The sequence below is a fragment of the Protobothrops mucrosquamatus genome, unplaced genomic scaffold, assembly GCF_001527695.2.
Source record: "Protobothrops mucrosquamatus isolate PMUCROS unplaced genomic scaffold, P.Mucros_1.0 scaffold691, whole genome shotgun sequence".
Taxonomy (NCBI): domain Eukaryota; kingdom Metazoa; phylum Chordata; class Lepidosauria; order Squamata; family Viperidae; genus Protobothrops; species Protobothrops mucrosquamatus.
Window position 1 is genome coordinate 84,774 of NW_015386975.1, and position 17,573 is coordinate 102,346.

Sequence of the window (17,573 nt, forward strand, 5' to 3'; positions counted from 1 at the left end):
AAACCGGTCGTAAGTCGAGAACTAAACCAGTCGTAAGTCGAGGACTACCCAACCGGTCGTAAGTCGAGGACTTTCCCTGCCCGGGAGCGCCGCACATGCGTGGTTCCGTCCCCTGCGCCGGCCAAGGTGTAGCTGGCAAGCGGCAGAGACGGAGCAGGCCGACCACCAGCTGGCCCAGCCCAAGGGAGGTAAGGCACCCGCCGGAAAAGGGGGAAAAAATGGCGGACAAAAAAAATGGCGGACAGCCTTGCTTGGCGACCCTCATGAAATGGTCGATCGACCCCAAATGGGGTCCTGACCCACAGGTTGAGAACCACTGCTTTAACCACTAGACCAAACTGGCTCTCTCTCTATGAAGTCTGGTAGAATAACAATGAACTGCGTCCAAAGCAGTTATATTTGGATGGATGAGATTAAGAACTGCAATGGATAATCCTAAGAGTTTCTGGGTCTTGAACTTTTTATTTTTAAATCAGAAATTAAGCTTGTTTTAGGATTTACAATGCAGTTTTGGTCTGCTGCCTATCTCAAAATATGGGGAAAATGTTAATACCTTCCCCCCCCCGGCAAGAATGGGTAGAGCGGGGGGGGCTCTTGGGTCAGCAAAATAAGTGGGGTTTGTTGGGGAAGCTGGTAATTCACATGCTTACTCAGACTGAGGTGTAGATCAGCCCCCATTGAATCTCCATGGACAGAGAATGCCAGAGTGGAATGAACAGATTTGAGCATATCCAGTTCTTCTAACTGAGAATTCCTGATTCCTCTTAAAGACTATGATGGAGCATGATGGTGATCGTGATCTCTTTGGCAGGATGCAGATGGTTTAAAATCTTCTGAGACAAATGCTCTTGTTTACTGAAAATGCTTCTTCTCATTCCCACTTCGGTGTACTGAGCTCAAATGTTTTTTTTTTTTTTGTAAACTATAAGCAGTGACTCAAGGCCTGCCCTCTGAATAGCTCACAGCTATAAAGCAGGTCTTAATAGGCCCATCAATTAGCAGAAATGAGTGTTAAGTGTGACCGGTCTTTGACCAACATGTTAGGAACCTCCTAGGCTAAAAGCACTAATGTTTGCAGTTTGAACAGAGGAGTCAGAGGCTGTGAGAATCAAAATGATATGTCATCCTCTTTCAAGCCTTTGTTGTCACTGATTCGGTGCCCTCTAAATGGAGAAAAAGGACCCGTACTTGTGCATGATTCTGTCCAAGCAAGGAAAAATGGGATTCTTGACAACTGTGGCCTCATTTTGCAGGTCAGCTTGGGGCTTTTGTCATTCCCCCCCCCCCCTTAGGAACAAAGCTGCTCTTGCTGTGTAGGACAACTGTCCACTGCTTGCAGAAACTTAATTTAAGTTGTTGATGGGACAATCCCAGGTAAACCAACATGCAGAAAAAGAACTGGTAGCGAGGGGAGGGAATTATTTATCACATGTTTTTCTTTCACTAAAAAGGAAAAAAAAATGCCATATTTTTAAAACCCTGGATCCGATTTTGCGAATACAGAGACACTTCATCCCCTGTGCTATAATGCATATTTAAGTGAATTGGCCTTAGTTTAGTCTTACATTGCTATAGTTACTGACTGTTACCCTCATTTGCAATCTTAAAAAGGAGAGCAAGATCCCATTCACATATACCTTAATCAATCAAAATAGTAACTTTTTTAAAAAGAAATTTTATTGGTTTTTTGGTTTTTAAAACAAAGTACTCAAGACACACCGTGGTGTTAGGGTAGTCAAACATCCAAAGACAAAATGTATATACATAATTCAATCAATACATCAGATATTCCCTCTCCTTTTCCCTTAAATAACATAATTTATTTAAGATAATCCAATTCTAGCTTAAATTTCTTCAACCTATACCTGTTTTTGAAGCTTTATAAATTTACACTACCATAATCAAATTAACTTTAAGTACAAACATTATCAATTCGGGTATCCTTTCCAAGTATGTTCTAGTTTCTTAATTTTATCATAATTCTTAATCTGACAGAAGAAAATCAGACCTTAAATCATTTTAATCCATTAGCCAAAATGGAAATTTCATCCATAAAATTGTCATAATAACATCCATGTTATCAAATAAACAAATCATCGTATTAATTTGTGTTAATCTAAAATAGTAACTTTTGAACCAAACCCTACTTTAATGCTGTTCTACCATCTTTATGAAATTTTCTGTCCTGCTGCCTGCAAATGTCACTTTGCAGTCCTTTAGGAGTACCGGATGAGAAATCCCTGGCCCTCCTGGGACTCCTGCTGAATTCAAGATCCCACTATTCTCCGCCATATTTACAATCATTGCATTGACTTTTATTTCATCAGCTTTCAGAGTGGCCAACTTTCCCATCCTGGGAGCTCAGACCAGTGGCTGCCAAGAGCCAGTTCAACATTTAATTCTTGATATGGGAAGAAGCGCCAAAGTTTTGATTCAACATATAATAGTCAAGTAATGATTCATGTTTTGATTGTTTGGGAAAGGATTTCAACAGATCATAAAAGTGACTGTGCAAACCTCTGCTTCTTTAGGAGTTCTTTCTGGGATATCCTGCTTTTGTACTTTGCCCTCTTGCCAGTAATTCCCCATCTTCCACTTCCAGACTATTTTAGACATGCCGTGTGCTGTGTCTTTGTTAAGCCTCTTGCCAATGTTTGCGAGACAAAATGGGGAATATCTGGCTGTGGGGTGAAGGGCTGGGATTGGGTGAGACTGGAGCCTGAAGATGGTGGGGTTGGCTGCATTAGAGGAGAAGGGTTGAGGGACCAGTTTTGGTTTATGCTCTCCTGCATTTTAGTTGTTTTTTTTTACTGTTGTGAGCCAGCCAGAATTGTGTTTCTTAAGACGGGAGTAAAATAATAAAATAAAATAATTTATTATGCAGGTGAAGGTCAGGAAACTCCTGGTAAGACTTTGGCTACCACTTAGAAAGAGTCCTTTAGGGTCACTCCAATTGCTCTATTCTGTAGCTTCTTCCCAAAATGTGAAACTTCTATACTTTCTGATCATTAAAATAATAACAGAAACGCCACCCTCAGGATTAATGTGTCCTCAGATTAGGAAGACCCTATCTTGATTATGGCCCAATCAGAACTCTTTGCAAATTGTTTGGGATTGGCAGGGCTTTTTTTCTCATAGAACGCCCAGAACTGAGTTCCGGCACCTTTTTTGGATGGAACCTTGTAGGGTAGGCAAGGCGGGTTGTATGACGTGTGTGAGTTCCGGCACCTTTTTTGGATGGAACCTTGTAGGGTAGGCAAGGCGGGTTGTATGACGTGTGTGAGTTCCGGCACCTTTTTTTTTTTTTTTTTTTTTTTTAGGAAAAAAGCACTGGGGATTGGTACAGTTGTATTGCAACTGCATGAAACAAGTCCCTCTTCTTCCTCATCATCATCTGTGCTGCCTCATGGACTTCATCCAGTTTTGCAATATTTTGCTGCTTGCTGCTATGATATAGTTATTCTGATGATTTCCCCCTTGGCATAATCCTTCCATGCTCTCTCCCCTGCCTTTCCTTCTGGGGATCCACTCCTGTTTCTATGGAGACAACCCATAAATATGAAGTCTTATCCTTCATCCATTGAGGCCAGAGGCAAAGCTGCTTCTAATTCTGACTGCAGCAGCATATTACAATCTTTACTGATACCCTTCCTTGGATGTAAAGATGGTTTCCATAAGACACAACACTGGTGATTTTCATGAGCATCATGGACAATTCACAATATAGTAAACACAAATGAAATCAAAAGTGTTGTCCCAGTCTACCTACTACCAATTGTTTAATTTCTCTTTTCTAGGATAGTACAGTAATAATATGTTCCTCTTAAATGTATCTATTTTTAACACAATTGGTGGACATGCTAAATGAAACCAGGTTTTTTTAAAAAAATCCCTTGAGAGATCAGCAGATACCCACTTCTTGTACTGCTGTAAAGGATGGTTAAAAGAGGGATTTGCTCTGTTTCATTGGTTACTTTTTCAATCCTTATTCATTAGGCTTCTAAGCATGTGGGTTGTGTGCTGTGCAAGCTATAGCCAGCAATGGGGGAGGGGAACTGGAATTGGGGAAGAGAGGAAATAGCACAAGCTTAAACAGGCATCAGTCGAATACTGTATGCTTAAGCAAGCTTATTTAATATATTACATGATAATCAGCATTTTCATAGAATAAAAAAATGATGCAAATGCCATTAGGGGTTTTTTTTGGGTTGGAATACTGAAGATGGGTTTAGAGTCCGTTAGGGAATCATGGCACTAAATATTGACCACCATGTTTTTTTTGTAAAAAATCTCTGTTAAAGAAAAAGCATTTTACAAAATGAATATTTAAAACCAGGGATTGGAACAAGATTATCCAATCACTGGCAACCCTGGGAATTAGCATAACAAAATGGAGTCAGAGGTAATACTGCACAATTAATTTCAACCGTGAGTGAGGTATAATTTTATATTCCGATATTCTATTCCACCAAGGATATTTAATAGAGGTGTTTTCACCTGTCCCAGCAGGTGCTCTGCTAAATGCCACCCATGGCAAGAGAATTTCGCCTGATGCAAGGAAAAAAAAGAAAATACTCCATTCCTCCATTCTTCCCCCCACCCCCAATTCCACTGGATCAGGTATTGTCTGTGACGATAGCTGGCCTGGCTCTCTTCTAGAAGCACAACGCCTGGAATATTATTGAAGGGGGTACAGAAACCCTGTAACACTAACTACCTGAGTAAATATGAGATCACCTTAAGCCCTATGGCTCTGATCCCTTTTGAAGAGCTTAATCTGTCCATAGTAAGCTGTCTTGGTCATGGACTGTTCTGAAAAGGAGGCTTAAAAAAATTAAATGGTTTAAAAAAAAAGGATGAAAGGCATGGATGGATGGATGGATGGATGGATGGACGGACACAGGGAAAAATGAAGAACGGATTGCTCATGATATATAGTTTTATAATAGTCTTTATCAATGGTTCTCAGAGTGGGCCTTTTGATCCTCCAGAGGGCTATGCCATATTTCTAGGGCAGTGGTGGCGAACCTATGGCATGGGTGCCAGAGGCGGCACTCAGAGCCCTTTCTGTGGGCGCCGTCACCCCAGTCCTAGGCCTTCAGCTGGGTTTTATAAAACCTTTTCGCTTTAGGCCTCCGCCACCGTGTGCAAAAAAAAAGTTTCAATCAAACAATTTCAACTTCTCGTGGGAAAAAAAAAATCTTGCAAAGTTGGAATTGATTGATTGAACTTTTTAGTCCCACCCAGACTGCCATTACCACCCAATGGGCCACACCCACCCAATGGGCCACGCCCACCTGGCACCCGATGATACATAAGTGGGTTTTGGGTTGCAGTTTGGGCACTCAGTCTCTAAAAGGTTCGCCATCACTGTTCTAGGGGAACACAGTAACTTTCAGAGGCTAGCCCAGGGGTGTCAAACTGGCGGCCGTGGGCTGGATGCATCATGTGCAGGGCACGCAGGATGCGTCACGTGCAGGCCATGCAGGATGCGTCAGGCAAAAAACATTGCGATATGTCACGCTATGTCATGTGACGCGATTGGGTGAGTTTGACACCCATGGCCTACTCACATTTAACTGCCCAGGCATACGATCAATTTGTTGTAATCCTCACATCTCATTCTCTGTGCTAGTTTCAGCAACATAAACATTGAAAATTACTAGAGTTACTACAGTTCACAATAAACAACATTGCCTATGTTGGAGGTCACAGAAGTAATAAGGCTCAGAAGGGGGCCATGGGTAAAGAAAGAGCAAGAACCCTGATCTGTAGGACAGAGCTACAAGACACAAAAGTAAGGCAGTCTTGAATTGAGGGCTATTTCTGCAGTCAGAAGGAATCCATCATCCTGACTGTCAACTCAGAATATTTATTGAAATATTTCAGATTTACAGTAAGCATATCTAAGAAAACAGCATGTCAGGGCTGTGGTCACAGTATGTATGTCAGTCTGCATCTCCAACCTGAAGGAGTATGGTGGTTATTTCTTACTAAGGGCTTAAGTATAAACTTAACCCTCCCTCCCAAACAACCCCCCCCAATCACCTGGAAATGGAAATTTAAGGACAAGAGCCCGTTCTTTCTTGATTCCCAAATGGAGATGTAACAAAGTTGAAAGAATGAAAGGCAGCATCGTGCAAGAAAATGCCCTTTTCGGTGGATCACACCCCGTTCCCATGCCAAAAGCAGCAGACAGCAATTCCCGGTTTGGGGGAAGGTGCTCTCTCTGTTTTTAAAGCCCAGACTCCAAATAGCCAGAAGTTTTGAAGGACGGTTTTTTTGCATGGCTTCTGATCACCCTGGAACAATTGCGGGGGTGGATTCAAAAGACCCCATTGTTTCCCACTCTTGGGGATCCTTGGGAGAAACCAGCATTCACGGAGCAGCCATCCGGCCTTCACAGGTCATGTGTGGGAGGCTTGCGCCAAGTCCCACGCGTGATTGTGAATGTGTGCTTTCTCATCTAGGTCCGGCCAAGCCCCCTTCACCTTAGGAGGGACCGACTTAACCCAGTTCCCCGGCAGATGGTTTCCAGAAGGCCTCTTCTTCCCTAATGGACCTGGGATGCATTTTGGGGGTTTCCAGAATCCATCTCTTGGCCTGGAACTGGGAGGAGACGAACCAGCGCCTCCAGGGAGCGGGCCGCTGGAAAGGCTTAGAATGGTCGTAGAAGGCGGGGAAGGTCAGCGCGGCAGCAAGGAAGACCGAGAGCAGAGCCGGAGGGAAGGGGAGGGACGTGGGCAGGACGCTGGAGACAGGGGGAGGATCCGGGGCGGAGGGAAGGGGAAGCGGAGAGGGGAGGCGCGCAGCCTGGAACTGCTCGCTTGACTGGCCGAGGGAGCAGCAATCTCGGCGGCTCGGGTGCTGCGTCGTCCCAGCCCGGTGGCAAAGAGGATGCGGAGTCCCGCGGCCGCCCACAGCGCCGCAGCGCCCGGCTCCGCAGCTGAAGCGTCCCGGCCACGCGGACCAGGTGGCTGCGCCGGGTTCCGCTAGGGACAGGCAGGGATGAGTAGGTGAGTGGCAGCAGAAGCGCTGTCAGGGGGCCGGGGGACGAGTTGTGGACTGGACGCCAGCTCGGAGGCCGTGCGATGCCGGGATGCCCGCCCGGTCGGACGAGGAGGCCCCCTCCGCGGACGGGACCTTAGGCGTTTGGGCAGTTTCCAGGGGGAAAAAGGGTGCGGGGCTGGCTTGGACTGGCCAAAATCAACGGGTGGGAGAGGATGGTCGCGATGGCTGGATGTGGGTGCCCGAGATGCTGCTCCCACGGTGACCCAATCCCACGGGCAGTTCGGAGGATTAACTGAAAGGGGAACGAGCCGATTGCGGTGGAGGATCGGGGGTGGATTTTCGTTCGGGCGCCGCGTGAGAAAGCGGGGGATAGACACGCGCGAGAGGGGAGGCGACGGTCCGGCTGCCAAAGGCCCACGGGGCTGATTCCTTCGGGTCGGGGAGGGGCTGAGATCAGCGTTGAGGAATGCAGGCAGGGGAGAGAAATAGGAGCGGAGGTATTGTGTGTAGGAAGCTCGTACGTGTCCGCCGCGCAGGGCCGGTGCGTGTCGAAAACGGGCTGGGCAAACCTCATCCCCCCCTCCCTCCCCGGAAAGCACAACCGTTATTTGGTAGGACGGGTGCGTGACACAAAGCATCCCAGCCCTCTGGCACCCCACGGGATCCCCATTGTGCTCCGTGGAGCCTTATTTTGTCCCCCGAAGGCTTTTCTTCGGCGCTGGCACGGGCGGGCCTGGGGGGTTCGGTTCCTGAAGGGAGGGCCCTGCCTGCCGCTGGGGCGTAAATCCTGCACACAAGAGAGCAAAGGTCGCGATTAACTTGCCTGCTGGTGCTTTGAAAGGCAGTGCGTGTATGGCGGGGGGGGGGGCGCCTTCGGAAGGTCTCCGGGGTTGGGTGCCTGGCTTGGCGGGGGGAAAGTGGGATCCACCCTCGGGGAAAAGTTTTACTTGCGGGGAGTTGCACAGGCAGGCAGCGGCTGCCTGGACGCCAAGCGGGGCTTGGAAAAGGGGCCGGCGGTAAAAGCTGTTGGGCTTTTGCAGCGTTGCGTGCAGCTCCTTTGCCCGCGCTTGGAGAAAAAGGGCTCAATGCGGTTATATATCGGGGGGCAACCAGAAAGCGGTGGCCTTTGTTTGAGGCTGTCTCTTCAGTGACCCCTGGGGCTCGAGGAGCAGCGTCTCTTGAGGAATTTTGATTCGGCGTGGCAATGGCTCTTGCCTTTTCTATGGCCTGGCCAGGCTCTCTGTTTTGCAGGCACAGGGGAGGGAGGGAGGGAAGGAGGGGCGTTTAAAAGTGGGAGCGTCCTCTCCGCACATACGTTTCCTATTGATTGCCTTGAAAAGAAAAAAAATCCCCTCAGGTTGTCGGTTTAGTGAGCTGTCAATTAACCAAACTTGCAGGGAGCAGGCAGAGCGGCTTCCAGCCTTGTCAGTTTGAGGCAGCGTTTGCCTCATCATCCATGACGTTATTTTGCACGCTCCAGAAATGCAACTCCCGGGCAAGGGGAGGGGTGTGGAAGGGCCTTGCTGGATTCTGCCCAGGAATGGGGCTCCGTTGGCCATTACTCCTGTCAGGCATAATAACCCTTCAGAAATTTGATCAGGTTTGTAGCCTGCAAGATCAGACACAAAAACCCAGAGATGAAACTCGAGCTTTTTAGAGCTTGCAAGAAGAATCCCCGAGAAAAGCTTGGTTTGTTTCAATCCCTCTATATCTTTTCGGGGTACCCTGGTGCTAAGCAAAAATGTCCCAACTTTGCTGTGAATCCTCTTCTAACTGCAGATTAACATTATTGGTGTTTCTAAACACACCTTATTCTTAGAAATTTTCATCTGACACTCGCTGGATGCATTGAACTAGTACTTCCCCCATCATCTTTTAGTGACATGATGGCTAGAGACAGAGTTGTTGCAGTGCGGCTCAGTGTGGCAGGCGCTTCCACTCAGATTTCTATTTCCTTTCTTAGTGAGGTGAGAAAAAGAAGCAGCATGATAACGAACCTTTGGCATAAAATATGTCTTCTCAAAACAGTGACATTGATTGGTCCAGACTATTTAACATGGGTGTTCCCTGCCTCTTGTCTTAGTCATGCCTTCCTGCTTCTCTCCAAAAAGATGGGGAGTACTGAATAATTGAGGGTGGTGGGGTTTTTTTGGTTTTTTTAGAAAATTCAGCCACTTTGTATTTGGTTACAGGTAGTCCTTGACTTACAACCACAATTGAGCCCAACATTTCTGTTGCTAGGTGAGACATTTGTTAAGTGAATTTTGCCCTATTTTATGACCTTTCTGGCCACAGTTGTTAAGTGGATCACCATGGTTGTTACGTTAGTAACACTGTTGTTAAGTGAATCTGGCTTCCCCATTGACTTTACTTGTCAGAAGGTTGCAAAAGGTGAGCATCACATGACTCAGGGACACTGCAACCGTCATAAATAGGAGTCAGTTGCCAAGCATCTGAATTTTTATCGTATGACCAAGGGATGCTGCAACAGTTGTAAGTGTGAAAACACAGTCATAAGTAACTTTTTTCAGTGCTGTTGTAACTTTGAATGGTCACTAGACAAATTGTTGTAAGTCGAGGACTATATATAGTCTGCTCTGAAAATCAAGGAGGATTGGACAGTAGGCTCAATCAGAGATTTATCTCTTTTTGCTGCCAACATCCTTATAGCACATAATTCCAGAGCAGTTCTCCCTTTGTTTCTGGGAAGGATATTATGACTCCAGTTAACACCAATATCCAGGTTTTCTTTGTGTTTACTGGACATGTATTTCTCTAAAGCAGACATGTCAAACTCGCGACGTCACATGACGTCGCGCAGCATATCGGAGCTTTTTCCCCATTGCCAGCAATGGGGTGGGCGCAGTTTCCTGCTGACGCGTCCGGACCGGCAGTTTGACACCCCTGTTCTAAAGCAAAGGAACACTTACTCTTTTGGCATCTTGCTCATTTTCTTGAAGTCAGAGCTTAATCCTCAGCAAAATGAATTAAAATGACACAATAAAGTTATAGTGATATAATCTAAAATAACAGTGATCATGAAGCCAATCAAACAAGATTAATTTTAAAGAAAGTCTAGTATTGGAGCACTGTAAATGCCCAGGTGAACAAAACATCATGATTTGGATCACTGTTTGGATTTATTTTTCAAAATGGATAATGGATAAAAATTTAGAGGATATGTCACAACAATGGTTACTTAAGACTTCAGTTTTCAGTGCCTTTCATTCTATTTGCAAATTGGTCCTTTTATAGTTTGTTTGGACAAGTGCTATCTAATGTGGTTGTAACAGCTGTAGCAATTTGAGTGTGCCTTGGATTGTTAATGTTGGTAAATTATGGAACCATTCATTTGGCAAGCACACTGATTCGGATCCCACGAATCTCCTTTGATTGCTTTCTATGTGATTTGTGTATATTGAATATTTAAAATTTAGACTGCAAGCTTTAATTGGTTTAATTAGTAGATTGATCCATAAAAGTGTTTTAGTTGATTTATTGGTGGGACCAATTGTAATCAGTGAGACTCTGAGTTAAGGTCACAGTTGCCTATTTTTTGAAGTGGCTTGCTTCTGATGTATTACAGTGGTGTAAATATAAAAATAGTGAAGATGAATAAAATCATTTACTGTATGTATTAAGTTGAAATGTTTTAAGTATATCCCAGCCCCAAACTTTAAACATATTACAATCATATTTAAAATCAAATTGTTGAAGATAAAATATTCAGCTAAAATATCTTCAATTGACAGGCACTTTTTCATTGAAAACAGAAGTAATTGTGGGCACTCTTACTTGGAAATACATTCCATTGATCTGAGTAGAATTTATGACTGAATAAGCATCCTTAAAATTGTGTTATGAAGGGATTTTTTTCCCTTTTTTCTTTTAAGGACACTAACATAAAAGTTTTCTGGAGAGAGAAGTGGAAGGAATTCTTAAGGACTAGTAAAAAAAATTGGTCTATAAGGATTTATATTTTGAAGAACGTATCTCCCAAAGTTTTTGCAGAAAGGATTTCCTGTAATTGGCCCTTTGTTTCTTTAACCCAAAGCATTTTTGGGAAAGCCTAAATGGGAGCATTTCCCCCATTTTCACATACCAGTAGCTCTGAATTCAGCAGTGATCAGTATAGTGATACATAGAATGCAGACTACCCTTTAAACTGTATTGAGCTTATATTTTGTTCAGCAACAAAAATATTCTTCCTTTTTTTGTATGGCTCTTTGTAAGTAGCGACAAATATAGGCTTTGCATCTTTTGAAAAGATGTGTAGGCCCTATCTTTCTCCTCACATAAACATGCACGTCTGTGTGCATACGGGTGCACATCCTTGAGGGCAGAAGGAGGGCAAAAATTCCTCTCACAATGTGGATATTTTAAAACTGTAGTCATGCAATCAAACGTTGCTCAGTTTGTAGTCATTTTCGATAGGGGTGTCCTTTCATAAAAACTCACTTCAAGATTTCCTGAAAAAAAATATTACGTTTGGTGATATTTTAATATAGGAAAAATTATTTGTGAGGGGAGTGGATGTTCCATTGAGCGGGAAGCGGGGTGGGGGGTGGGTGGAGCTGCTGTTTGTGCAGCTTAAACTGCAAACAAACAAAACAGGGCAGCTCCTTCTGTGTGACTTCTAAGTCCACTCTACATACATTTTTACTAGCAGTCTTTGTCCTGGCTCCCATTCTCTCTTGGAGACCCCAACCACTGTCCTGCTCCCTCCCCCTCCTTGCATTTTTCCCTTTTCCCATTATCATTTTGGTTAAACAGAAAGGCAACTTGTGTACCATATGGATCATGTTAACAACGGCTTATCTAGGAGCCCTCGGGTTTTCTGCCCCTCCCCAGCAGCTCCTTACAGCCTGTCCTTTTTCTGAAGAGCATCTTCTGTCGTTGCCTGAAGAGCCGGTTTGGCCAAAATCCTGGAAGAGACAGAAGGGGTGCACAGGCTTAACTGCTTTCTCCCTGTCTGTGTTTTTTACCCCTTTCTTGTGGGAGAGATTGGTTTTCTGTTCCTCTGCTTGGCTTTCCATGTGGATCTGGCCAGCAGAGAATTAGTCTGTTAAATTAGTCTTTTCATCTGGAAAAGAATAGAGAGGCAGCCTAGCTTTTTTTTTTCCTTCTCTTATGCTACATTTTCAGCTCGGAAAATAGTGCAGAACTCTAAAAGTGCAAAGCTTAAAAGAAAGTTTAGATTTACAAATATCACGAGCGCTTCCTGGAAAAGGGATAGACTTGGCAGCTCCTGGTGGCCTTTCTACTGTTAACCAAGGTAGTCGATATGGGAAGGATGCCCTATGCAAGGAAGCAAAACATGCCCCAGTTTTGCAAATAACAGGCAGGGATTATTTAGCATGATGGTGCCTCCTAGTAAGAAGGATCTGGAGAAACTCCCTGAAAACACTAGCTCACTCAGCTGTGAGGGTGAAAACATTGAAGAACAAGGCATGAAAACAGAGCATTAAATGTCATGATTAGACATAACACGACTGCATTTAGAACATTTTACTGCTAATCTCTGCTTGCAAAAAAAAAAAGACGGAACCTTAGAATTAAAAGAGAAAAAAATATAAAAAAATGCAACTACAATATCACAACCCTTAGAGCTAAAGCAGTGGTTCTCAACCTTTTTAATGCCGCGACCCCAACCAGTCGTACGTCGAGGACTAAACCGGTCGTAAGTCGAGGACTACCCAACCGGTCGTTAGTCGAGGACTTTCCCTGCCCGGGAGCGCCGCGCATGCGTGGTTCTGCCCCCTGCACCGGCCGAGGCGTAGCTGGCAAGCAGCAGAGACGGAGCAGGCCGACCACCAGCTGGCCCAGCCCAAGGGAGGTAAGGCACCCGCCGGAAAAGGGGAAAAAAAATGGCAGAGAAAAAAAAATGGCGGACAGCCTTGCTTGGCGACCCCCATGAAATGGTCGATCGACCCCAAATGGGGTCCCGACCCACAGGTTGAGAACCACTGAGCTAAAGGGAAAGAAACAGCAACAACACAAATACAGCTAAAGTGTCAGTTCACCTGCTTGTTTTTCTTCTTTAAGAAGGAATTTGGGACGGTTGCCTCCTGCCATCTCGCCCAAAGAGTGCTTTTGACAGATGACCAGCCCCATGCTTTCCTCTGGCCCACTTCTAGTTTTTTCCAGCTTGCTTTACCCCCAATGATGACATACTGTATGCTTCACGTGCTCCATAGGCCAGTCCTTGCAGCCCATTTCTAAGACCTTCCTCCCATTGTGATGGTGAGCTGTCTCTCCCTATTCCACAGAACATGTGTTCTTTTCTCCTTTGGCCAATGATCTGTTGCTGTGCAACTGGCATCTATTCTGCCCAGATGTTTCACAAAAAATGGGAATCCTGGAGAATCTTACTGCCCAGCGCAATCAGGAGGGCCGGCATAGATGTGATACGATACAGCAGCAACTGCCTTGAAGTAGGATCTGAGTAAGAGATGCTAAGGATCATTTGCTTAAACCGTGTAGCTAAAGAGAATGCAAAGGTTTTGATGGTATTTCCAGGCTGACTGAAGACAACACTGTCCTCAAATTGCCCCCATCCTTCTTGCTATCTTCTCTGACTGCAGGACTATTACAGACATTCTTGGTTTAACCAGGATGTGGCTTCACTGATGTGAGTAGGTTAATGAATGGGCAAGCCTTGTTTGTTGCACAGATCATCCTTAAACAGACTATGAGCTATGGCCCCAGCTGCAAAGGGAGCTTTGTTCTCTCCCTTGCCATGATGTCTGCAAAGTGTCACCGTCTGAAGTTATTCTGGGTGGCAAAGGGCCTGGAAAATCTGGGCTGTCCTCCCCCCCTCCCCCAGCCAGAGATAAGTCCTGTCTCCTGTGATGGATTTGCCACCTTCTTAGCAAATGAAGCTGCTCTTTGAGGATAACTCAGTTTAAGTATACAGGTTTTGCTCATGATCTGTGTCTTCACTGGAGGGTTGGGGACTGTAAGATACCCCTCCTCAGGTGATGGAGGCTTCAACTTTTCCTAGATGGAAAAATCAGTTTAGAAGAGCCAGTACTCTACTTGTGGCGGCAATCTGAAAGGAAGGGAGGATCCACTGCCTGGATCACTGTGAGAAATGCTGGCTGGGGAATTCTGGGAGTTGGTCCATCCATCTTAAAGTAGTCAAAGTTGAGAAACACTAGTCCAGACAATGGAAGCCCTATGGCATGACCATTTCAAAACAGAAGTGTCTTTCTCAATTTTCTGCTTTCTCCCCACTGAACTGACCTCTTTCTCCCTCTGGCTATTCCCCCTGCTGGCTTTGTTGGGCTCCTCCTTGCTTTTTCAGGTAGTGTTCAGCTTGCTTCTTTCTAACCATGGTGGAGGTAAAATCCTGGAATTCAGGTTGGGGAAAGCAGGTTTAGCCTTTCTTTTGGTCCTCTCTAAATCCTCCTGCTCATCTCCCAAAAGCTGGTCCTCATCCGGTGGATGAAATACGTAAGTATGCAGGAGGGAATGGTTAGTCATCCTCGGCACCAGGCCCCTGGTGGGATTCTCCTTTCCTGCTTTTAAATTTCAACCTCCGGGCAGGAAATCTGATAGTGGATTTCCTGCCATTGGCCCTGAGTTTGTCCAGTAAAAATGCCTCTTGCATGCAGCTAAAAGTCTCTATCCTATGACTATTCCCATTTTTTCTCTTCTGAACCTGCCATCCTATGGATGATACATTCTACATTTGTTTCATCTCTATTCTCCGAGCCAACATTTTTTGTTTTTAATGACATCTGATTTACTAGTCTAGAAGTTGCTTTATTTACTTTCATTTATTCATTGTGCATATTTTCCCCACTTTATCCAATGGCAAACATCCTTTGAGGGCATTACAAACGGAGCAAAATGGCAGTAAAATCTAAAGTAAAATGCCATGCTGGTTTCATCAATGAGCAATGGACAATCTGTTTGTGTCAATCCATTTAATTAGGTAACCTACTTTGGATTGGGCTGTCTTGGTCAGGAATTCCAGGACCAATCTGAACGCTCGCTCATATTTGTTTTCTTTACGATTTTTTTTTAAGTCAAAAGAAACAAATGTAGTAGTTATGAAGTTGGAGTGGGTTGATTAGGTGTATGTCAGGTTAGCCATGTAAGGTCATTGGATGACTTTGGCCAATTGTACTATCTCTTAGCTCAGCCTACCGCATTGAGTTGTTGAAGGAAAAATAGCAGGGAGTGCTCACTTTGTCACCATGGGTTCCTTGAAGAAAGGCAGAGTATAAACTGAATTATTTTTGTAATGTATATAAGACTCCTGGGTTCTTCCAAATTTAAAGGATTACAGGGGTCTTCTTTTCCTTAAACAAGAGTGTGACTGAGTCTGGTTCTTTCTCTGAGAACTAAATAATTGAACACTGTATGCTTGCAGTGGAAGAGATATGCTAAGGTGGGCATAGTCAAAACTACAGAGCTCCTTCCACTTCCCCAAGATGCTCTCTCCTGATCTGGAGACCACATTCTCAAACAACATCTTGGGCGCTGCACAGACCAAGTGTGCTTTCTGAGAGTGCCCCTGTGCCTAGAAAGGACCCTGGTAGAAAGAAGTCTGATGCTTGGTCACTGCTTTGTGGCTGTCTCTAAAACCAAGGGTCTCTTTAGCTCATTGGTCTCTTCAGCTCATTGACATTCATAAAGTTTTAGATTATTCATTGACCCCCTAACATTTATTGTATGAAAATAATTTAATAACTACTATTTGAACTAATAGTACTACAAATAACAATAAAAACAACAACCATAACCCATCAACCCTTGAAGTCAACATTGACCCCTTTGGAGAACCCTGCTCCAAAAGGACATTTGAAGTCAAGAGAGATACCAAGGGATCTTCTTGGCTATAGACTCTCAACCTATGTCTGATGGAAAGAAACATAGGTGTGGCCTCACTGCAGCTTGGAGGGTCAGGGTGTTGGAGCTGAGGACCACCTCTCTGCTTCAGAGATTGTTGGACGATTGGATGCAGTAAAGTTGCTGGTTTCAGAGGAGGCTGTTTCCTACAGTGCTGTGTGAAATCTCGCTATGGGTTTCTTCTTTCAAGTCAGGGCATGAACAGAACCTGCCCTCATATAGAAACCCATAGACCAGGGGTCTTCAAACCTGGCCCTTTTATGACTTGTGGACTTCAACTCCCAGAATTCCTCAGCCAGCTTGGCTGGCTGAGGAATTCTGGGAGTTGAAGTCCACAAGTCATAAAAGGGCCAGGTTTGAAGACCCCTGCCATAGACGAACAAGGGTGTGCCTTTGCCTTTGAGTCAGAATGTTGATGACTCCTGATGACTGCCTGGACAAGTCCCTGCAAGTTTCTTGACAAAATTTTGAAAGTGGTTTGCCATTACCTGTTTCCTGGGGCTGAGAGAGAGAGAGTAATGGGTCCAAGGTCACCCAGCTGGCTTTCATGGCTGAAGTGGGACTAGAATTCACAGTCTCCCGGATTCTAGCTTAGTGCCTCATAACCAGTACACTATGCTGGCTTGTCCCTCTAATTAAGCCTGCCAAATTCCCAAGCAGTTAAAGCAGAGCAAAGGTCATAATTAGAGACTTTGCACAGGTAAAACATAGGATCATGGATTTTAGTGCTTCTGGTGCAAGCCAAAGAAAAGCAATTTTTGACGGATTGCTAAATCTGGTCTCCCTTAAGCAAAGGGAGAGAGAGCATAGGTTTAGCCACTGGACAAAATTTGCTCCCTCCTTGGCCTATGCAAGCTATGTTTTGTAGACTTTTGCTACCTGCTCAAAGCTTTTTAGTTTAGTTTCTGCAAAGGAGAAATGCAAAAATCAAATGGATGAGCAAAATAAGTGAGATGAGAAAGCGCCCAAGTGGATAAATGAAATCTTGAGTTTTCCAATGCAGCACAGGGTGACATTTGATCATCAAATGAAAAGACCCTCTGAAGTATCTTTCTGGGTTGCTTACTGGATATGCTGGTCTGCAGAGAGGCAGAAGCTAAGGAACATGACATTTGGAATCACACTGAGGTGAGGTGTGTGCTGAGTATTTCTCTCTCATTTGAAAATAACCCAATAACAATATCTTATTTTCTTGCTCTATTTCAAGGATAGAGAATGTCCCATGCTATTTTATTACTTCAATTTACATCCTTAGCCTTCTCTTAGATACCTGAATTATTCAAGGCTTGTCTTAAGATGGTCATTCTGATTTTCGTGTATTAGATTACTGGAAAGCTGGGTAATTTCATTGAGAATGCCAGAATGCTTTGCTGGATCAAATTTCCAGATCCCAAAATCCAACATTTTGTTTCTGACTGTGGCCAGCTAGACACCACTGAGAATCGGACAATCATGATGTGAAGGTAACTCTCACTTGTTGTATATCCTCAGCACCTGTCATTTTAATGGTAGACTGCAGCTGAATATGGTGATTGGATTTTGCTATTGTAGTTAATAGCTATTTGTCGTATTCCACTATACCATCACCTTTAGTTCCCAATTGCTCTTTTGTTTCTAAGTGGCTTACAAAGCATGGGACTAAACCTGTAAAACCAATATGCCATAAACCTAACTGTTGAAAGCACTAAATAAGCCCATAGCTG